This window comes from Panicum virgatum, chromosome 8K (genome assembly GCF_016808335.1).
Source record: "Panicum virgatum strain AP13 chromosome 8K, P.virgatum_v5, whole genome shotgun sequence".
NCBI classification, from domain to species: Eukaryota; Viridiplantae; Streptophyta; class Magnoliopsida; order Poales; family Poaceae; genus Panicum; species Panicum virgatum.
In genome coordinates, this window is record NC_053143.1 from 32,904,580 (window position 1) to 32,928,156 (window position 23,577).

General features: G+C 42.4%; 2 long non-coding RNA genes across 2 annotated transcripts; one reads left to right on the forward strand and one right to left on the reverse strand.

Moving 5' to 3' along the window:
* The first annotated feature begins 6,595 nt into the window (after positions 1 to 6,595).
* LOC120644429 lies at positions 6,596 to 7,478 on the forward strand. Its single transcript, XR_005663745.1, has 2 exons — positions 6,596 to 7,153; positions 7,231 to 7,478. It is a non-coding gene; the product is annotated as an uncharacterized LOC120644429 (long non-coding RNA).
* Positions 7,479 to 17,139: 9,661 nt separating this feature from the next.
* Positions 17,140 to 17,814, reverse strand: LOC120644430. Its single transcript, XR_005663746.1, has 2 exons — positions 17,741 to 17,814; positions 17,140 to 17,634 (listed from the first exon to the last, which is right to left on the reverse strand). It is a non-coding gene; the product is annotated as an uncharacterized LOC120644430 (long non-coding RNA).
* Between the last annotated feature and the right edge of the window lie 5,763 nt (positions 17,815 to 23,577).

The window sequence follows — 23,577 nt, forward strand, 5'->3', positions numbered from 1 at the left end:
TCCATTGCAGCAACTCCAAGGTGGTGCCAAGTTTTTTCAATCCATTTTGACAATCTGGGTACAACAACTTACGGTGGTCCTCTAACAACTTCTGGAACTTCAACCTCTCCGTTTCACTTTCACAGTCTGCCTGCACATTGTGCAATGCCTGCCCCAGATCGTCGCTGGGATCATTTTCTGCTACATCTACTTCGAGCTCTTCCATGGGAATATCGTCATCGATTGCACCGATTCCAGCATTCTTGAAGATGAGTAATCCTTGTTATTGTTGCAATGAACACACGGGCAGCACATAAAACCATTCTGCTTGTTTGCCTCAGCCACAGACAAAAAATAATGCAGGCTGTCAATGAATTCTTTTGAATGTCGGTCAGCATTGTACATCCATTGCTGGTCCATCTGCATTTTAAATAAATCGATTTGAATTCTTTACACGTATCGAATAAATAAAATAATTCAAACATAAATTAAACTAAATGTAACATAACATGAATAATTAAAAGATATGCAATATCCATCATACATCTTGATTAATTAAAAGGAGTACTTAATCCATTACAGAACTTAACAAAGGAGTACTATACATGAAACTTAAAAATTTGGACAACAACACATAAGTTTTCAACCGTCCTTGCGTTGGAACGCAGAATGCTCTAACGGATTTCTTGCTGGCGCAGAAGAAGATGGCGGAGCTGAAACCTCCGAGTTTGGTGGTGACGAACCGTAACGCCCCAATAAATCCTCAAGATCAAATGGAGATTCCTCGCCCCTTGCCATGCATTATCTATATTCTTTTTCCAAATAACAGAGCGCTGCCCTATGAAAAGCACTAGGTTTTTTGGACCGATGACCTACTCGATTTGTGCCCTTCTCTCCAGAAGGACAACGATCACTCCCACCAGCGCCACTCCCTCCAGCTGCTGAAGCCATATTTTACTAAAAAATACCTTTATTTTCCACAAAATTATAAATTCTTACCATTACAATGCAAAAATTATTTACTATTACAATTACAATGATCAGATTAATAACTCTCGCAAATAACAATGAAATCATATAAAAAAGACGAAATGTATCATTAATTGAAAGAAATCTCTAATCAATTGAAAGAAATCTCTATAACTTCTAATTATTTTGACACCCTTCAGTTCCAGGAGTACACTCTTTTTAATATCCAGAAACCCTCTAGAAGAAAATTAAACCTTTATTTCTAAAAATGTAAATGTCAGTAACCTCAACCATGCGGTGATGACACTGCCTTTCTGGGGGACACGGTGCGGTACAAGGATGTCACCAATCGGCCAGTCGCAGCACCAACATTTATGATTAATAGGCACAGTGCTTGGCACAGGCAGCAAGCTCGTTTATATGCTCTCAGTACAACAACGGCCATGCTGACTGCGTCAAATGCTGTCTTCTTATCAATCGGAAGTGCTGGTGATGCGACCAACCGATTCGCGACGTCCTTATAGCGCATCGTGTATCCCCGAAAGGTAGCACATTTTGTTGTTACTTGACAAATAATATCCAATCGTGAACTAATTAGTCTTAAAAGATTCATCTAGTGCTAATTAGTTAGACTGTGCAATTAGTTATTTTTTCAACTGCATTTAATGCTCCATGCATGTATCCAAACATTCAATGTGATGGGTACTGTAGAAATATTTTTGAGAACTAAACAGGGCCTAAGTACAAGAGAGCAACAAGCAAATATGCACAGCAAAATTAATAAGCCAGTGGACCTGCTGCTCCTGCCAATGGGTAGGCCGTGTGCCCAGCTCCTACACCGGCCTGACTTGGCCTTGTTGCGATCGCGCAACGACTGGGCAGCCAGTGGCCCGTTCGCCCCGCCTAGGCCACGTGCTTGCTTCCCGTGTGCCCCGCTCTTGTCCTAGCGCCCCACCATCCAGCCGTCTCTGGTCGCCCTGTTCGTCAGTTCCAAAAAACCATGGACCAGCCCGTACCCAACCCAGATGAAACCGTAGTCCTGGTCCCAACAGCGGTTTCGAGCCGGACCGGCCTGGACCGAAGCGATGGAAGCACTGGTTTGCGGTGCCCACCCGTGAAAACCATCGAGACTAGAATACATCGAAAGGGGGAAACAAGGAGGCAGCAGCTAGAGGCTGCTGCGGAATCCGGCGGTGGCGGCGACCGGCTGCTGCGGAATTCAGCGGCTGCGGCGGGCTGTGGTGGCCGCGGCGGCCGGCTGCTGCGGAGGACGGCGGCGGCTACAGCGGACCACTGGCGCCTGGGACGAACATGCCGCGCGACGGCCTCGAGGTGGAGGCCGTGCTCGCGGCCAAGGCAGCGTGGGAACTGAAGGAGGCTGTTGCGTCCATGGCTGTTTTGTCCTTGGACATGGATGTGGACTCACCACCGCATCTCCCCGTAGAGACCTCTGTTGACAAGGTTTCCCTTCTATCCTTCTTGTGATGCTGATTCAATTACTCTTTTTATATATGTTCCTTGTTTCCTGGATTGTATTTTTCCATGAACCCTAGCTCAGATCGAGATTAGGTTTGGTTGCAAAGAAAGGGATGGGTGCAGGTCAATCCATAGTAACATTAATCCATTAATCTGTTGCTAGTTCTTGTTTCTTCGGATCTGATATACACAGCCTGAATGATTGAGCATTAGTAAAATGATTGCTTTTCAGTTAGAGGGCAAAAAGAGGAACTACAACTATAGGTACTACTATTTCATGACAGATTAAGAAGTACTAGTATCTTCATTAAAAGGATTAGTAGAGAGCACTGTCACATACAAGCAATGTGGGTATGTCAGGGTTGTAGATGTCTCAAAGCACTTGCAGAGATGGTGATAATTGTTGAGATGCCTTTCAGATCTGTTGAAGGTGAAGGATTCAAAAGATATTCCAAAGTACTACAACCGAGATTTGAAGTCCCTTCAAGAATCACAGTGGCAAGAGATTGCATGCAACGATATGTTGAAGAAAAAACCCATGTTAAAGAAGCTTCTAAAGAATCACAGAATCTACATAACAACAGATACCTGGACCTTCAAGCAAAATTTATATTATATGGTTCTCACTACACAATGGATTGATGATGACTGGAAGTTGCAAAGACGGATCCTTAATTTCTGTTCGGTTGCAGATCATAAAGGAGAAACTCTTGGGAAAAGGGTTGAAGAATGTTTGTTGGAGTGGGGAATTGATCGCATATTCACAGTCACAGTTGACAATGCATCTTCCAATGACAAGTTAATTGAATACTTGAATGGGGTATGCAAAGATTGGAATGGAGTTGTGTTAAAGAACAGATTTCTTCATGTGAGGTGCTGCGCTCATATAGTCAACCTCGTTGTGAAGAGTGGACTGGAAGAACACAATGACTCTGTCGAAAGAATAAGAACAGCAGTAAAATTCATGAGGTCTTCACCCTCAAGATTGAAGATTTTCAAGAAATGTGCAGTCTTTTGTCCTTAGACGTGGAGACAAGATGGGATGCTACCTACCTTATATTGGAAAATGCAGAAAAGTTCGAGAAGGCTTTTGCAAGACTGGATAAAGTGTGCAGACTTTTCAAAGCTTATTTTGCCAACAAAGATCCTCCCACTACAGATGATTGGCAAACCACAAGGCGCATATATTGTTTCTTGAAACTATTTGAAAAGGTCACAACTCGCCTCTCCGCTTCTTTTTTTATGTGAAACTGTGGGGGAGTTCCCCACAGCAGTCAGATTAAAAAATAAACTATACAGGGGGGATACTTACATGGAGGATTACATGGAGGGGGGGGAGTAAGCAAAATTAAGTTATTGTCTCTAGCCATTGTACAAGTGGTGGTCTATCTATCTCTCTAACTCTTAAGAGTTGGAGGTGAGCCTGCTGCTTGAAGTTCTATATCCAAAGCCGAATTGTTGGTCCGCCATTATAAAAAATTATTGAGTTCCTCAAGTTCCAGATTTCCCAGGAAGCAATTAGGAAGATTTCCATAAAGAACAGGATGTTGGAGCACTTTGATGTCCCTAGAATCTTGTCATGGATATTATTAGCAGCCGTCCACTGTATTCCCAGTTTATGCCAGCATGAAGTTGCAAAAGGGCAGCAGAAGAACAAATGATTAACATCTTCCTCTACTGATGTTGTGCACATGACAGAGTGGGCATTGGGTTGAACATGGAAGTTTCTTCTGAGCAGCATTGTCTTTGTATTCAATCTATCCACGAGTAACAACCAGGCAAAAAACTTGATTCTCTGAGTGCATTTAGAGCTCCACATTCTTTTGAAAACTGGAGAGGCATGGGTATACTGAAAGGCCAACATGTAATATCTTCTAGAGGTGTAGATCTGATTACCCCAAATTAGTGACCAGATATCCTTTGAATCTGCATGATATGGGACAAGGACTAGCTCTTGCTGCAGGCTTGTCATCTCCTCCATGGCTGGCAAGGAGAGTGGTAGATGAAAAATGGAGTCAAGATCTTCAGCATGCATGAGTTCTTGCACTGAGGAATTGCTATTTCTCACAAAAGAATAAAGGAATGGATATTTACTGGCCATAATTTCCTCAGTCCAAAGATCCTCCCAGAAAGTTACTGTTGTGCCATCTCCCACTTGACATTTTGCAATACCTCTATAGAGAACATTTAGCCTGAGAATATCCTTCCACCAGAAAAAACCAACTTCTACTGAGGCATGTGGTACTTTTCTAGTATAATGTTTGAACCAGATTTTTTTGACCCAGGGAATATCTTCCTTGTAAAATTTGTGCAGTTGTTTCATAAGAAGAGCATCATTTTGCAGTCTTAGATTAATGACACCCAAACCACCCTTGGCTTTGGATTTCTGCACTAGAGGCCATGCTGCAAGGTTTCCTCCATTTTTCTTTTCTACATTGCCTCTCCAAAGACACTGCTTTCGGGCTCTATCAATGTTTTCTATTACCCCAACTGGCAGTTTGATTGAGCACATGTCATAAGTGATAATTGGGGAGATGGAGGAATTCACCATTTGCAGTCACCCTAAGTAGGATAAGAAGGTTGAACATGAAACCAGCCTTCTTTCTACCCTGTCCATGAGAGGTGTTAAGTCTTCCATTTTGGGTTTAGTAGTTCCCATAGGCAAGCCTAAGTAAGTGAAGGGCATGGAACCAATTTGACATCCAAAGACTGCTGCTAAGTTTTGGAGTTTATTCAAGGGGACATTCACTGGTATCATTGTAGATTTATGATAATTGACTTGCAGCCCTGTGGAGTCAGAGAAAAGTGAGAGTAGATTTTTGAGGTGCAAAACTTGAGAGGTGTCCGCTTGCATAATGAGGATTGTATCATCAGCATATTGAACCACAGGAAAATCATTGTTGTAGTAAGGAATTGGCAGGGCTAGGTGTCCTTGAAGCATTGCATCATTGATTATAAACTGAAGCAGCTCAGCAGCTAAGACAAAGAGTAGTGGGGACAGGGGATCTCCTTGTCTAACACCTCTCTTGCATTTGAATTGCTTCCCAGGTACTCCATTCAGGAGTATTGAAGAGAAACCTGAATTAAAGATCAAGGTGATCCAGTTCAGCCATTTATCAGGAAAGCCCATCTGTCTCATAATTGGATGATGGCACAAGGCTCTATAGTATCAAAAGCTTTAGCAAAATCTAGCTTCAGTATGATTATTTCTTTCTTGCTTTGATGACATTGGTGTATGTACTCAAAGCACCAAGCAATGCAGTCCTGGATTTTTCTACCTTTTAGGAATCCATACTGATTTTGATGTAGCAGTTGTAATATAACCCGTTGGAGTCTATCTGCCAGTATCTTAGTCAAGAGCTTGATGCTGCAGTTCAAAAGTGAGATTGGCGGAAAGTCATTCACTGTTTCTGGGCTATTCACCTTGGGAATGAGGGTGATGAAGGATATGTTAATGCTTTCTAAGTTCACCTGACCATCAAAGAAATCAAAGCAAAGCTTGTAGAAGTCCTCTTTGATCAAAGGCCAACATTTCTTTAGAAAAAGACCATTGAAACCATCAGGGCCAGGTGCTTTATCAGCTGGCATGTGCTTAACTATTTGGTCAATCTCTTCTTTTGTAAAGGGCTCAACTAGTGAGCTCAGATCCACATTGAGATGAATCAGTTGGTCCAAGTCAAACCTTAATTGTGGCTGCAGGGAGACACCCATTCTATTCTTATATGCTAGAAACAAAAGAGCTGCTTTCCCATCATGATCAACAACCCAGTTTCCATTATCATCCTTCAGCTGTGAGATTGCATTCTTCCTGTATGAAATGGTTGCCATAGCATGGAAGAATTTTGTGTTTTCATCACCCAGTTTAATTTTATTAGCTGTGAATCTTTTCTTCCAATAAATATTCCTGTACTTGTGAAGGTTCTGAAGGTGTTTCTTGTTGATCAATCTTAGATTCATGTAACGTCAAGTATAGTTTTTCATGACATAATGTTGATGCGCGCAAAATTAAGTGAATTTGCTGGTGGAGAAGATCTGGACATATCTTCGATGGCATATCTCATGAAACTAAAATTTGAGAAGTATTGGGAAACAGAAGGCAATATGAACTACTTATTGTTCATTGCTGTCGTTTTGGATCCAAGATACAATCTTAAATATTTGGGTTATTGCTTAGAACTTTTGTATGGATCAAATGGGTTATCTAAGAAAATTGAATCTGCTCTGAATGAATTATTTGGTTCCTATGTGAAAACTGTCAGTGCCTCTTCTTCTTCTATCAATAAAGGTTCAAATCAAGCTCCAATTCATATCAATGTAAATGAAGAGTACGAAGAGAACCTGTGGGATATGCTAGCAGCTCAATTTGAGCAACATATGGAGGAGATTGAAAATGAATCGAGTGAGCCAGAATTATCAAGGTATCTTGCTGATAAACATGAGAGGATAACAAAGGAATTTGATATATTGGAATATTGGAAAGTGAACTCCAATAAATATCCAATATTATCTCTTTTAGCAAAGGACGTGCTAGCTGTTCCTGCTTCTACAGTGCCCTCAGAATCAGATTTTAGCACTGGTGGAAGGATTATCGATCTCCTCTGATGCAGTCTATCAACTGACACAGTTGAAGCTTTAATTTGTTCACAAAGTTGGCTTCGAACATCACAAAGAAAATTAAGTGAAAGAGAAGCCGCTGAAGAGATCCAGGCATATGAGGAGATTAGAGAAGGTATTGTTTTTGCAATTTTGGAGAAGTGTCATCTTATCTGTGTCAAGTTACTAATAACTCGATTCCTTTTTTTATAGAGTTTGTTTCAAAGGACTGCACTGATAAGCAACACCATATTGGTACGTCTCTTTCTTAACTTGCTAGAGGGCATATATAGTAGTGATTATTCAGTGAGCAATAGCACAGCTTGCATGTCTACCATTATTTAACAGCTTGCAAATTGTCCAAAGTCTGCTTGCAAACTGTTCAAAGTACTGCTTGCAGATTGTCCAAAGCCTTGTTGGAGCAACATTATTTTTATTGATTCCAGAAAAAATATGCTTTACTGATGGATTCCAGCAATGTGTTCTACTTTTCATTTCTCTCAATTTGTATTGCTTGTTAGCTTGCTACTGAAATAGTTCTAGATTGGTTAACTTGTTCAGTTTTTTTTTTTCATTTTTGTGATGATGCAGATTTCATTGAGCTAGACACATAGGCTTTTGATGCAAGGGGAGAGCTCGGGGACGATGACAAGGTTAGTTTGTAGATTCCATCCTTCCTGTGTCTTCAATGATGAACACTAGCTCAGATCGAGTTAAGTTTAGTTTGCAAAGAAAGGGATGAGTCCAAGATTCAATCTATAGGAAGTCACTTTTCCCTTCCATTACAATTTCTGGTCACTGGCCAAATGGCAAAGTGCACCTGCAGGACATCTAAATGTAAACTTGCTTGATGACTAAGCACTACTAGAGTAAATGGTCCCTTCCATTATTTAACACTTGCATTCAGTTATTGGCACCGTATTATCCTGACTGCATGTTTGTCTGTTCATTACATTGTATACTTATTGGCATCCTGTGACTTGATGATTTGATGCTATTGGAGATTATTTATTTGTTATGATGTAGGTTTCATTGAGCTGCAAAATTCCTTCTTATATTTATTGTTTTTTATTAATGATAATGATAAAGCTTCTTTTCTTTGTTATGCTACAGATTTCATTGAGGGATGCAAGTATGAGAGTACTATTGCTTATGCTGGTCTAAAGGCAACAATAGTTTTGTTGAAGTAAAATCGTTGTTTGGATCCGTGCTATTCGAAATCATAAATTGAACAGCATATATCTCACTTATGCAAAATTAATATGCCAGTGTTTGGTATTGTTTAGGCCCGTGCTAAATCAGAGTGTTTTGCCTCGAGCTTGGTATTGTTTCAAACATGATGTTCAAAAAGTTAAGACTCTTGAGTTTCTCCACTTCAAATATATTTTATATATGTGTTTATTCGCAGCTTTTTTATTTATTGCTAAATGAAGTATAGAAACAACAAGTGTAACTATGTAAGCCTAATAGACTCATCCGACCAGCTGGAGGACTAGCAGTGCATGCTGCGAGATTCAACCCGTGAAACCAGCCCAACCCAACATAGTATTTAACCATCTTTCAGCCCGTGTAGAACCAACCCGCCCCAGACCAACAAATAATCATTGGGCTAGTCTGGAAATAAACCACAAACTGAAAAAACTGGCCCATGAACAGGGGGAGTCTCTGGGCCACTTCCCCCGCGCCACGGATCACTGTTACTGGCGCCAGGCCGCTGCTCCTGGGCTACTGGCGGGAGGCCGAGCTGGGCCGACAGCCCCGCCTATGGCCGCGATTTCTTATATATCTTCCAAAAGCTTTTTTCTTGCTGGGCACCATCTTCCAATGTTTGTGATCCATGCAACCAATCTCATCCATAGGATCCTCATCCATCCCTTCCCCCACAACTCTAACTTGCTGGGCATGACTATAGCTCGCTTCAGATGATGGTTGTGGGAACCATCGTCTGAAAGGCATTAGGACTGGGATTGCTGACATCAGCCACATACAAAGGGATTTCAAATAAAAAATCATAATGCTTAAAATATGTATCCACATTAAATTCCGATTACACCATTATCTTTGTTATGATGAGATCTTCAAAATAAGACCACACTTGCCTATATTTGCGTGATATTTTTTTAAAATTTACTTTTTAAAATACTAAATAATTAGTTTCAGCTACATGTATTAACAACAAAAAACAAAAATTATTTTTACAAATAAAAATTTAACATATAATGAACAAATAACAATGTAGAATGGACAAAACATTGACATCACTAACAAATTAGTTAACATAACATAATAAATAAATTATACACCTCGAACTTTATTATTAGACAGGGAGAAATAGAAAAAAATATTAAAAAATATAAGAAGGATATGTATATTTTAAGAATAGGTAAAAGGAGCGAAATAAAAAATAAAGAAATAAAATAGAGAATATAATAAAAATAAAAGAGAAGAAAATGAAGAGAGATTAGCCAGCAGCTGCTAAAGAAAAAGACAAAATAGTCTAAACAAACCATAAAAAACATAAGTAAGCCGGTCTACGTGAGCTGGGTCTCCGTCCATGTGATATTGGACCGAATCTAGCCCAAGAGCAGTACTCAGGAGCTTTAGGCGAGATCACCATTTTGCAACGCCCGCAATGTATAGCCTACATGTAACCTGCTACCCTGCGTGCTTTTCTTCCTACCCCGTGCGCCGCCGCCATCACACCGAGGCTTGCCGCCGCCGTTGCGACGCCATGGCCGGCCGCCACCACCGCGTGCTACCTGCGCCCGCTGGTATCAGCACAGGAGTGTCACCCACAGGAGCTCCGCGCACCACTGCCGGCTGACGCGTTCATGGACCTGTCGGAGCTCCGGCTCGCCGGCCCTCGGAGCTCCACTCGCCGTCGGCCGATGCGCTCCTGCACGGATCCACTAGAGTTCCGGCTCTGCCGATCGGCGCTCCTGGACCCGCCGGAGCTTCGGCCCACCGCCTGCCGTTGGCGTCAGAGAAGAAGGGGAAAATGTTGAGGTTCAACATTTTCAAAATATTTTTCAATGTAACCTATTTTGAATGCTTGTTGAATATTTTCAAATATTAATTTAATATTTTTAAAATACTGATCCAATATTAGTTTGTAAAATGTTCAATTAAACATTAGTAGGGCTTTAGTGAGTGTTATAGGTGAGTTGCTTAATCATCTTGTATAAGATGTATAGGAGCCCCCGCCTATGGCGCCTGCTCACGCTAGCCCTCGCGTGTGTGGCTTGAGCCGTGACGCTGTTGTTGGAGTGCGTCGAGTGCCACTGCTGCCACCTGTCGCCGCTGCCCGCCTGTAGTGCTGGCCGGGCACGGCATGCCGCGTGCTCCCCTACACAGTTGTCGCCTGCTTGAACGCCTCCCTCGTGTGCGCGTTGTTGCACAAAAAGAGATAAAAACAAGAGGGAAAAGAGAGAAGAAAGATCCAAGATTTCAACACCAAATTGCTCTCTCAATTCTTCATGGATTCAAACAAAACTTCAACCATAGCTATGCAACCTCAGAAATTAATAGATTCAGAAAGAAGTTTGTGAAAAGATCGAGTAAATCTCCTGAATTCAAAATCACACAAAAATCCACCCGAAAATCACAAAAAAGAAAAACTCTCGGGATCACAAGTTTGAATATGAGATTGATCTTTCGATTATTTCACGAGGCCTGCTTACAAGTCACTCTTAAGCAAACACAAAGGTGACATGGAAAAAAAAACAAATCAAAGATCCCTCAACTCTCCCACTCTCAAACTCTAGCAAAAAACTTGCACATACAAATGAGAGGACCTCCAAAAGAGAGATACAAAGAGGTTAGCTGCACACATAGCCCCTCCACATATGTAGGCGTCTGGTCGAAACACCAAAATACCCTTACATGAAGCACACAATCCAAATATAAAAGTGTCCAACTTTTTATCGAACCACCGGACAGACATCACTGCTGGAGAATGTCATATTGGTACCAGCACGTTAGTGCCGGTCAAATAGGAGCCGGCACTAACGTGCCTGTGCAGTACAAGGCGGGCACGTTAGTGCCGGTTAGACACACCAGCCGGCACTAACGTACCAGCCCCCAACGGTCCGCGCGCATGCCACAACGGTCAAAAGACACGTTAGTGCCGGCTGGAAATTCTAGCCGGCACTAACTTGGTCAATTGCAAGTTAGTGCCGGCTGGTGGCTTTAGCCGGCACTAAAAGTCCACACTTAGTGCCGGCTAGAGCCACCAGCCGGCACTAAATTGCCCTGTATATACCAGGCACTCCTTCCCCAGCCCGACCATTTCATTTGGCCGAGCTCCTCCTCTCTCTCATGGCGTGTTAGAGGGGAGGTGCTGCCCATTTCCCCCCAAATTTTGAGGATTTCACTCATCCAAGTGCACCAAAGGTTAGTAGCTTCTTCCACTCTTCTTTCACGGTGTTTATTCTTTGTTTTATGCTTTCTAGATAAAGAAAATAGTGATTTTAGGGTTGAGGAAAAATGAGCATAATTTTCCGATTTGTTCATTAATTTGAGCAAAATAGAATCAATTTGTTACTTTTTAGAGAAGGTTTTCTAGATAGTTTGACTATGACACATTTAGAGTAATTTTTTTGAATTATTTCACGGGGACATGTGTATATGTTATTATGCAAAATTTTAAGGATTTTAAGGATGAGGGAAAATGGGCATGATTTATTAATTTGTTCATTAATTTGAGCAAGGTAGAATTGATTTGTTGCTTTTTAGAGAATGATTACTATATAGTTTGACTATCACACATTTAGAATGATTTTTTTGAATTATTTCATGGTGACATGTGTATATGTTATTGTGCCAATTTATTTTGCTATTTAGTTTAAATTTACTAGATAGGTGGCCTATGACACATTTACATTTTTTTAATTACTTCATAGTAACCTATTTTTAGGGATAATGAGCATGATTTTTTTTTAATTTGTATAGATGGACCGACAATGGATGCACGGAAGCCGGAGCACCTCGGCATGGATTCAGGGTTTAGATTCTTTTCTCAAGGCGGCAATGGCAAATAGGTCGCAAAAAGGAATTCCGAAAAAAAGATACTCTATGGAATCACCTGGCCTTGAATGGTTTCATGAGTAACTATAGCCTTTGGACTAAACACGGCGAAGTTGGAGTTATGATGGAAGATAATGAAGAAGATGACGATGGTGATAACAATCTTCCAGATTGGGCATGGGTTCATGAAGCAGGTGGCTTTCAAGATGAACCAATGGACGAGGGTGAAGCAAATGTTGCACAAGAGGAGCCACTTGACGAGCTAGGTCAGGCGTTGCTTGATAAACAGAAAGATAGTGAAACTGTGAAGGAGGCATTAAAGTTCGAGAAGATGTTAAAGGATCACAAAAGGCCGTTGTTCCCTAGTTGCAAACCGGAGCAGAAGAAGTTGGGTACCACGCTAGAGATGCTGAAATGGAAGGCAACTAATGGTGTCACCGATAAGGGATTTGGTGAGCTATTAAAGATTGTAAAGAACATGCTTCCTGAGGGTAATGAACCGCCGTCAACAACATACGAAGCTAAAAAGATGGTTTGCCCTCTTGGATTGGACGTGCAGAAGATTCACGCATGTCCTAACGACTGCATCCTGTATCGCGGCGAATACGAGAACTTGGAAGCTTGTTCTGTTTGTAGCGCATTGCGGTATAAGATCAGGCGAGATGATCCAGGTGATGTTGATGGGCAGCCGGTAAAGAAGAGAGTTCCCGCAAAGTTGGTGTGGTACTTCCCTATAATACCACGTCTGAAGCGCTTTTTCAAAAACAAGGATAACGCTAAGTTGATAACGCTAAGTTCAAAAACAAGGATAACGCTTATAGAAGGGCCAAAAGAACCTGGCAACGATATTGATGTGTTCCTGCAACCCTTGATGGATGATCTCTTACTGCTCTAGAAAGAAGAAGGTGTACATGTGTGGGATGAGTATAAACAGGAGTCTTTCAACCTCCAAGCTTTGCTTTTTGTATGCATCAATGATTGGCCTGCACTTGCAAAACTTTCGGGACAGTCGAACATGGGATACATGGCCTGCACCCATTGTTATGATGAAACCGATAGCATTTATTTAAAATACTGTAAGAAGTGCGTATACATGGGCCATCGCCGATTCCTTCCTACCGATCACCCCCTAAGAACCGAAGGGAAGCATTTCAAAGGAGAGCCCGAAACTCGTCCTAAGCATCTGTTCCGTAATGGAATGCGTGTGTTCTCGATGATCAAGGATGTGAAGGTAGTATTTGGAAAGGGTCCCGGTAGCCAACCTGTTCCGAAGGATGATCAGGGACATGTTCCAATGTGGAAGAAGAAGTCTATAATGTGGAACCTACCTTATTGGCAAGTGTTACAGGTTTGCAACGCAATTGATGTGATGCATCTATCGAAGAATCTTTGCGTCAACCTACTAGGCTTTCTGGGAGTGTATGGTAAGTCAAAAGACACATTGGAAGCAAGGCGCGACATGTGGATGCTAGCTGGACGACAAGGCTTGCAACCCGAGAAGAGAGACAAAGGACGCCACTATTTAAAACCTGCCAGCTATAATCTAAGCAAAGAGGAGAAGGAAAGTATATTCGATTGCTTGAACAGTATCAATGTCCCGTCTGGGTACTCCTCAAATATACAGGGCATAATAAATGTGAAAGAGAAGAAAATCCAAAACTTGAAGTCCCATGACTGCCACGTTCTGATGACACAATTACTTCCGGTTATACTGAGGGGTGTTCTACCGGAAAATGTGAGATTGGCAGTTATAAAGCTTTGTGCGTTCATGAATGAAATTTCACAGAAAGCAATTAATCCAAATAATCTAATAAAGCTGCAGAAAGACATTGTCGAATGTCTTGTCAGCTTCGAGATGGTCTTCCCACCTTCCTTCTTCAATATTATGACACACCTTCTAGTTCATATTGTGACAGAAATAACTATCCTGGGTCCTGTTTTTCTACACAATATGTTCCCTTTCGAGAGGTTCATGGCAGTATTGAAGAAGTACGTGCGTAAACGTTCTCGCCCAGAAGGATGCATTGCTAAGGGCTATGGAACAGAGGAGGTCATTGAGTTTTGCGTTGACTATCTTCCTGATCTCAATTCGATTGGGCTCCCCGTGTCACACCATGAGGGGTGACTAAAGGGAAAAGGCACACTAGGAAAGAAATGTAATGTGAACATCCCTTGTAGTGAATTCAGCCAAGCAAACTTCACGGTTCTTCAAAATTCATCCAAGGTGGCTCCATATATTGATGAGCACATGAATATTATACAGTCTGAAAATCCACAGAAGAATCTTGCTTGGATTACACGCCAACATATAAAAACTTTTGACGGCTGGTTCAGACGAAAATTATTGGGCAACAACACAGTTGATCAAGAACTTCAATGGCTGGCTAGGGGACCATCAATCACTGTCCAGCAATACCAAGGGTATGAAATCAATGGGTATACATTTTATACGAGAGCTCAAGACAAAAAAAGCACCAACCAAAACAGTGGTGTCCGTATGTGTATAGTAAATAGTAATGGAGAAAAGAACAACTACTATGGTGTCATAGAGGAGATATGGGAACTTGAATATGGACTCATAGTTGTCCCTCTGTTTCGTTGCGAATGGGTGGCTGGAGGAGGCGTAACGAAAGACCGGTTTGGGATGACCATAGTCGATTTTAAAAAGATTGGATATAAAAATGAACCATTCGTTCTAGCCAAGGATGTGACACAAGTGTTCTATGTGAAGGACATGTCGAGCAAATCGAAGAAGAAGTCGGATAAGACGCCTGAAGCAGACAAGGCTGGAAATGAGCCGAAACGGCATATAGTTCTTCCCGGAAAAAGAAAAGTTGTTGGAGTTGAGAATATTTCGGACAATTCGAAAGATTATGACCAGATTGATGACCTTCCTCCATTCTCAGTTGACGTTGACCCTAGCATCCTCTTATCCAAAGAGGACACACCTTACTTACGCCGTGATCACGCTCAAGGCACTTTCGTCAAAAGGAAGATTATCAATGTTCCAGTAGATAATGATAATGAGTAGTAGTTTTATATAAGTTATATATTGAATTCTCTCAATCAGTGATGTAATGTAACGCACCGCATCGTATTTATGTCAATTCTCGATACTATTTGTCCAATTATGACACAATATCATCTTCAGATAATATTATATTTTTGCATGGTATAAATATTATTTATGTTCACTAATTTTGCATTACTAGAAGCATTGAAACATTAAATTACAAATAAATAATCAAGTAATATACGAATTAATTACATCATTGTATAGGCTACTATTGAAAAGTTTTTTGAATATTTTTGCATGGATCAAAATGAAATATTTTCGATTTATAACGAATAACAGAAACATATACACATATAAACCTTATAAGCTACACATAATTGATAATGGTTTCATATTCGTGTATTTACTTCAAAACGAAATGTTTTCAATTTATTGTGTTGATATAATTAATAATATGCTAAAAAATTAAGATATATTTTTTCTATATTATTCTAATTTTTAATCCTATTACGAATAAATTAATCAATATTAAAAGTTTATTGTAAAAGGGAATTGATAGGGCAAATTTTTTGTTCCCGCCAGATTGAACACGTTAGTGCCGGCTAATAAAACCAGCCGGTACTAACTTTGCACGTTAGTACCCGCTGGTTTAACCAGCCGGCACTAACATGTACTGCTGACGTCATCGAGGGCACATTAGTGCCGGCTGATAAGGCCAGCCGGTACTAACCTTACCACCGCCCCCAACTATTCCCCTTCCTTCTCTCCACCACCTCACCAATTTCAGATCTACGTCGTCCGGGTGTGCCCCTGTTCCCGCCCTCGCCGCCTGCGCCGCCGCCACCGCCATCCCTGGCCGCGCGTTAGTCCCCGGCCGGCCCTCGCCCCGCGAGCTCTGCCGCGCGTCGCGTCTTCATCCTGCCCCGCGGTGCCGCACGCCTCATCGTCCTCGCGTCCCCCGCGCACACTGCGCAGGCGCCTCGTCCCCGGCGGCCCTGACGCGACGCCTGCCCCCGCAGCTCCGGATCCTCGAGGTCGTCCTCGCGTCCCCCGCCGCGCCGGCGCCTCATCCTCGGCGGCCGCCTCGACGCTCTGCCCCGGCCGCCGCCCCGCCCCGACCTTGCCGCGCCTGGTCCGTGCTGCCACCCCTACTCGTCCCCGTCGACGTCCCGGCCGCATTTAGCTCTCAGTTCTCAGTTCAGAGCAAAGTAAGCAGACCATCCTTGTTTGATTATCCATTCGCCCCATTTAGCGTTTGTTGGCCACTTGTGTTGATTTGACTACTGGAAGCATCATAATAAATCGCCACAGCTAAGTTCATTTCAGCGTGCGCAGTATTGCTAAGCTCTGAGTGTCAAAAGGATCCATAGGCTTGGTTTCTATTTACGGTTTACACCTCTTTATTAGCATTGAAACTTGAAATCTGCTGATAATTTTGTCCCCCAACTCAGCATTTTGCAGTGTTCAGTACCTTCTGAACTGAAACGCTCAACAATTGTTAACTGTAACTATGAATAATTAGATGTTTTGTCCTCCAATATGTTTGCTAACAGTTGCTAGCATTACCAAATTTTGGTTGTCAGCTCATTATTTGATTGCCCACGCGGGGCCTAGAGGTGATTTTATTTACCACTCATTATTTGGTTAATTAGCTAGTTGCATGTGCCTCTAGTGCTTGCTTGACTACTTGTGCGTGACTCTGCTCTGCCATTTAAAATCATCTCATACCATCATATGTTAGTTGCTCTATGATTTGTGCTCTGTTTTTTTACTAATTGAGCCATGTGATGTTTACCAATCTCACGGTTCATGTCTTTGGTAAATAATTGAGTAGCCATGAAATATTCTACACTCTCTTCTGATACAATATTTTTGCAAATATGTTACGCTGCTCATGTGGATCTTCGGGCCCATCCCGATGTTCGCCTGCTCCTTGCTCATGGTGGTCATCCTGCACATGTTGGACACGAACTCCCTGCCACTACACCAGCACCAGTTTACAGTTAGGAAACGGCATGAGCAGCAGAGAGGTTTCACACCTGCTACAATTGCTGCAAGGCACCCCAGTCCTCAGAATCCAATTCTCAGCAACCCCGTCCTGTCACCTGTGACATTTTTCAGTTGATGGTGACAATGTTTGTTACAAAACCTGAATGCAAGTGTGAATTTACAGTACATGAATATTGAGGTACAAAATTTTCATTACAAATACTGTTTCCCTAGGAAAAATGCTACATATAGAACTGTGAATCAAAGATTGGGATCATGATACTAGCGTCAAGTATTCTCTGAAAGTTTCATGGTCAGATACTAACTTGAGTCAAAGTTACAGTAGGATTTATCATATCCATACCCCCTTGTCAGAATGAAAGACTTCTAGGGAAATGGTTCACACAGGTTCTGATGTATTATAGAAGAACAGTGGGGACATTGGGGTCATTCACATTGGGCTCAGCAGGTTTCTTTTTCCCTCGCTTCTTGATCTTCTTTTTGAACCGGAGTTGTTCTTTCATGCTCTTCTCCCATGCTTTCTTGTGCTTGTTGTAAATGAACATCGCAGCCCGGCCATCTTCAATCTGCAGGATTATCAAAAGGATCATGCAAGTAATCATGATCTGAAATACTTCAAAATGGAAGTATTAGACTAATGCTAAGTCAAAAACCATGAAATATCACACATACCGGGCAGTGTTCATTCTGCTGTATTTTTGCACCAAGTAATTCAGCAGCAAGATACAATATTTTTACACTCTCACGGTTCATGTCTTTGGTAAATAATTGAGTAGCTATGAAATATTCTATACTCTCTTCTGATACAATATTTTTGCAAATATGTACATTTTATTGGTACTAGAAAATACTTAATGTTTTTTTATTGTTTCAGGTAGTGGAAATGGATCCTACGGACGAGTTAATGCACGAGCTCATTCGTGGTAGTACTGGACACATAGCTCCAGAGTTTGATGAGGACGAGAACAATGGCAGCCAATTTTTAAACTTGCAATATCATGGCGATGAGGAGCAAGATATTAGTGGGGAGGAAGAAGAAAATGTCGAGGAAGCCGAGGTATAAAAGTTTAGTGATTCTTTCAGGCATCAGGATAAACATTTTGTCAATATATATGTTAGGAGCAAGATATTGTTTGTGATACATGCGGCCCAGCTGCGAACTATTTGTGTTATGTTGCTAGCTTTGTTGATGATTTTAGTCCTTGTGTAAGCAGTCGTGCTCCAGCTAAAAATTCCTATGCATGTTTCAGTCAATAATTATCGATCTGGAACCCTTGCTTGCGGGTTATGAAGGTTACGCATACCTGCCGCGACGTCCACTAGTTGCTAGCAACCCGCTTGATAAATTTGCGATTCTTTCAGGCATCAGGATCGACGAAGCATAAACGGAAACGTGGCTCCAAGAGGAAGATGGTAGGATGTACGACCATCACGGAGATCAACAAAGCAATCGGCGAGCCACTAGCCCCTGGTCAAATTAAGATGACATTTGTAAATCAATTGGGATATCTTGTTAGGGAAAGCGTCCCCATAAAGTACAAGCTTTGGAAGAGAAATAAAGTCTCTGATCGACCTGAAGATATCGTGCCAGATTCAGAGAAAGATTTGTTATGGAAAGAGGTGTCGTTGCACTTCAACTTTCCCCCAGGCAAAGCTGACAAAGTAAAGGGATGGGCATTTAAGAAGATGGCAATTCAGTTCGGCTCATTCAAGAAAATATTGGTGGCAAACTTTGTCAACAAGGGCCTCACACCAGATTTTGATAAAGTCTAGAAGAAGCAACGAGAGTGGTGGAATGAATTCGTGAATTACAAGCACAGTGCTGACAGCATGGCAGCCTCGATTCAAGGCAAAATGAATGCTAGCAAAAAGACAAACTTCCATAGACATGGGCCTGGAGGTTATAAGGTTGCTGTTCCGAAATGGCAAAAGATAGAAAATAATTTAATTGCAAAAGGAATCATACCGCAGACCTTGAGTTGGCCCAAACGAGCAAGGTATTACTTCTATGCTCATGGAGGCTCACTAGACCCCGACACTGGAATGTTTGTGACTAGCGACGTACTAAGAGAGGCTGCCCAAAGACTCGACGACGCAATGAGGCATACGGAAGAAGGAACCTTCCAGCCCAACAGAGAGAATGACGATCTGACTTACGCTCTTGGAAATGCGGAACACACTGGACGGACCCGAGGCGTGGGCGTAGTTCCATGGAAATATGGCTTTTCCAGAGATCTCGAAACCTACCGAAGCCGATGCAGAAGCAAGGCAGTAGTGGCAGAGAAGATCTGTAGCCTAGAAAACCAGATAATGTCACTTGAGGCAGCAGTTGGGCAACGCTCGGACCAACCAGCTGCCAATGTCGAGATCAGCCCCTCTTCTCAGCATCATAGTAGTGTTGCTTCCACAGAGCACCCTAATTTGGGTGCCGACAGGCCGAGGGACCCCATTGATGGCAGCACCGTTAGGACCCAATGTGAGCTTCTGGTTCTTTATGGGAAAAAGCTCAAAGTTTGTGCTGAGGGTTATGCGGAAGTCCAAGAAGAAGGCGGGACAATACATTGCCAACCGATTCCTGAAGGATTCGCCAGAGTGTTTGTTGACCGAATTATTGAAGAACGCTGGGAAGATTTGGACCTCCCGATCCCTATAGGTCTTGAAGAAACAGAACTACAACATGCCGTACACACATGGATCGCGTGGCCAAAGCGCGACATAAGATTGGTGCAAGCAGCCACAGATTCTACTCAGTGCTCAAGGCAAAGATCACCAACGCCAGCTGACAGGAATCCTAGTGTTGGCCCACCTTCTCCACCGCCTGCACGGGACCCCAGCATGGATCCGCCATCACCAGCCGCACAAAGCGAGCCAATTCCGGTATCATCACCAGCCGCACAACAGAATCAGAGTCAGCGACAGAAGGCATACATGATACCTTCGGTCCAGCCATCTCATAAGCAGCAAAGAAAGAAGAAAGCGATGGCTCCAGAAGAGGAAGAGGCAGAAGAATCATTTCAAACCTTCTTGCTGAAGCGCAAGCTACTGAGGGAGGCTGCGAACAAGAAGCCAGAAATAGATCCGGTTGCAAAGGCACACTTCATTAAACACTTCATTAAAGATCCCACGAAGGAGAAAGAAAGGGAGTCGAATTATGATCGGCAGATCAGAAAGTGCTACAGCAACCCCAAGAATCGGCGCATTAATGCAAAGACCGTTCCCCAGCTAGGAGAGCAGTCCAAACAATCGATCCCTCCGTTGATAGTGCCGCGTGAAGAATGTCCTGATGAATCAAGAGATCCATTGACTATGGCTGGGATGATATTGCAAACTGATCTAACAAGGGCTCAATTGTTTGGGGAGGCCCTACAGAATGCCCGCGGCAAGAAAAAGTTTGTACTTGGTGAACCTTTGATATGGCCAGAGTTGCTACCATTCCTACCAACGAGAATGACCGAGTTACACAAATGGTATGCCGTGTAATCTAAAGCTAATGAATTAGAGATGTTCCCAGCTCGGATTAAAGATGAGCATTTCTGGCGGGGGGCAGATGATGTATATATCGAGTTTGCAGCACTTTACGATTTATACCATCAAGATGCCCTTCACAAGTCCCTCGTTAGTGTATGGTGCATGTAAGTATTGTATCTCGTTTCATTATTTTAGCCTTGTGTGTTGACTGATCCCCGTTTTTCTTGTGTCCCGTAGGTCAAAAATTCAAATTTGCCGAAAGAAGAACTTCCATAACGTCGAGTTCTTCGACCCCGATATTATACATGAGAAATCGGTAGCGCAAAAGCCTGAAGAAATAGTCGATGTTATGTACAGGGGGTTGTGTAAGAATAGCATGTGTCCCTTCATTCTCTTGCCATACAACCATCAGTGAGTTGTTCTTTGTTAGCCTCTTTTTTTCAATCCCTTCGTACTAATAATACTATTTAATAACTACTATAATCAACATTAATTGGTTATGTGTATGTATATGCACAGCTTTCATTGGATATTTCTTTGTATTCGGATTGAGGAGCACAAGGTCTTGGTGTACGACTCGTTAAGGCAAGATAAATCAAAGTACCAAGATCTCATCGAGGTGGTAAATACTGCATGGAGTCGCTACCTCCACAAACACATAGGCTTGCCCATAGGTCAAATCGAGCCTCTTCGTTGGGTGACTGATTTTCCGGTATAAATATACTCTCGCTACTAATGTCATTCGCAATAAACATCAGAAAAATTATATATCGTAACCCACATTTGTCCATAGTGTTGGAGACAGGGCCAAGGAAACAGCTTATGTGGATACTACGTATGCGAGTGGATCAACTCTTTTGCAAGTGAAAAGGGCAAATGACAGTGGAGACATTCAATGTATGTGAGCACAATCACATCTGCTCATTATTTTAATTCATTATTTTTTATTCTCATGTTTTTATCGAAAAATGTGATAGCATTGGTGGATGAAAGAAGAACTCATTGAAATGGCTCGGATCAGGGCAATTCAAGAAACTATATGTGGATTCCTGCTCGATGAAGTCATAAATTCTAAGGGCGAATTTCATGGCGATCTCCGTACAAGCATCGCCCAAGAAGATACGACGACGGGGAAGCTGATAAATTATTATAGTTGATGTGCTTAACAATTTGTAATATCTCAAGTACTTTTGAACTCCTAAGTGTTCCATACATGACGAATATATATATATATATAATGTTAGTGTAATATGATGTTCTAATAACACTATGCAATGCAAAGAGTACGACTATGTAGTCACATACGGTAGAAATACGCATAGCCATACGTATAAAAACGAAAAGAAAAGAAACATAAAGAAGAAAAAACATTTAGTGCCGGCTAGTTATATCAGCCGGCACTAACCTTGCTGTTAAGGCTCGGGCGGGGTCGGGCACGTTAGTGCCGGCTGGTATTACGGACCGACACTAACATACGCACGTTAGTGCCGGTCAGAGTAGCCGGCACTAACGTCTGTCACGTTAGTGCCGGCCACAGGGACCGGCACTAATACGTCCTATGACCGGCACTAATAAGCCATTCTCCAACTTCACGACTTCGCTTCAGCTCGACGCAAGCTTCGCGATGACGCCACAAGCCCCCCGCAACTGCCATTCGGCCACACAAGACGCGCCCCCGGTTCTTAGGCCCAAACTGGCAAACCTGCCGCCGTCCGGTTTTAAGACCCAAACTGGTAAACCTGCGGCCGCCTGGTTTTGAGGCTCAAACCGGTAAACCTGCCACCTCAGCTGTCGACGCATGTCCGGACTACCCCAAGTTTTGATGCCTTCATGTCTTCCGCGCTCCCGCCGCACCGGCAACCTACTCGAACTTGCCATCTTCTTCCGCCTTGACTTGACCGACGCCGTCTTCATCATGTCCATGTACTCTTGCTCTTATGTGCACCACCTGGACCGGCCATGACTTTGCCCGGACTCCTCGCGTCCCTCAGTCCAAGCCTACTAGCGTTCACTCTTCACCGCCCTTAGTCCATCGGCATGAACCTCGCTTGATTTTCACCACATGCCGTCGACCGCCACATCGTATCCTACACCTGCACATCACGAGCCAAAAGATACTTCAAATCCATACAATGTTATCAATCACTCCTCATCCGAGGGTGACCACCATTAATCCTTACTTCAATCAGTTCTTGCATGCAACCTACGCAGCAAGGGTCGAGGGTATTTGACAGAACATGCAGTGCTCTCGATAGTTGCACGTCTCAGGAAAAAAAAAACCCGGAGTGCCCAGGATTCGGTCGCATATCTTGTTATGGTCAGACACGCCTTCCAATGGATAATGAAGATTATTGGACGCATTAGTTCAAAGCATCAATATCTCACTGCAAAAGTTAACATTTTGGGTCTGATCATGAAAACATAAGCTGGATGATTGGTTGTTCATACAGGGGTGTATAGGCTAAATGTGCTTGTAAAAAATAAGGAACCACAATCAATTAATGAGAGAAAAATAATAGAATATATATTTCCACTGCACACAATATATAGGCATTAGGTTACCAACTGTGAGTACAGTTAACATTAATTTACTCCGTAACGCGTATGCATACTAGCGTAATTATCACATTACTGTGAAATGCATTACATTGCTCAAGCCATATCTGCTAGACACAATACTTGCATAAATAGTTCTGTAAATTCACCATAAACTCTAAGGATAAATTTTGTTGAAACTACTTTTCAATTTCTTTTTGTTGAAACCAGTATACAAAGAACCTGCAAAACTACGCAAACTATCATTCTAGTTAAATTGAAATAAGAAAACTAGAAGCGAGTATTGAACTTTAAGTAGGAAGAAAGAGAGCACCAATGCAATTGTTGTTCTTGTTGTGCACGATCTTCATCGAATCTTTCCACTTCAAGCTTGAGATATTTGGGCATTGCACTGCTGGCTTCGAGTTCGATCTCTCTATACACCTCCATGATTTTATTTTGGCACTAACTATATAATCAACCTCAGAGGATGATGTGCAGATGGG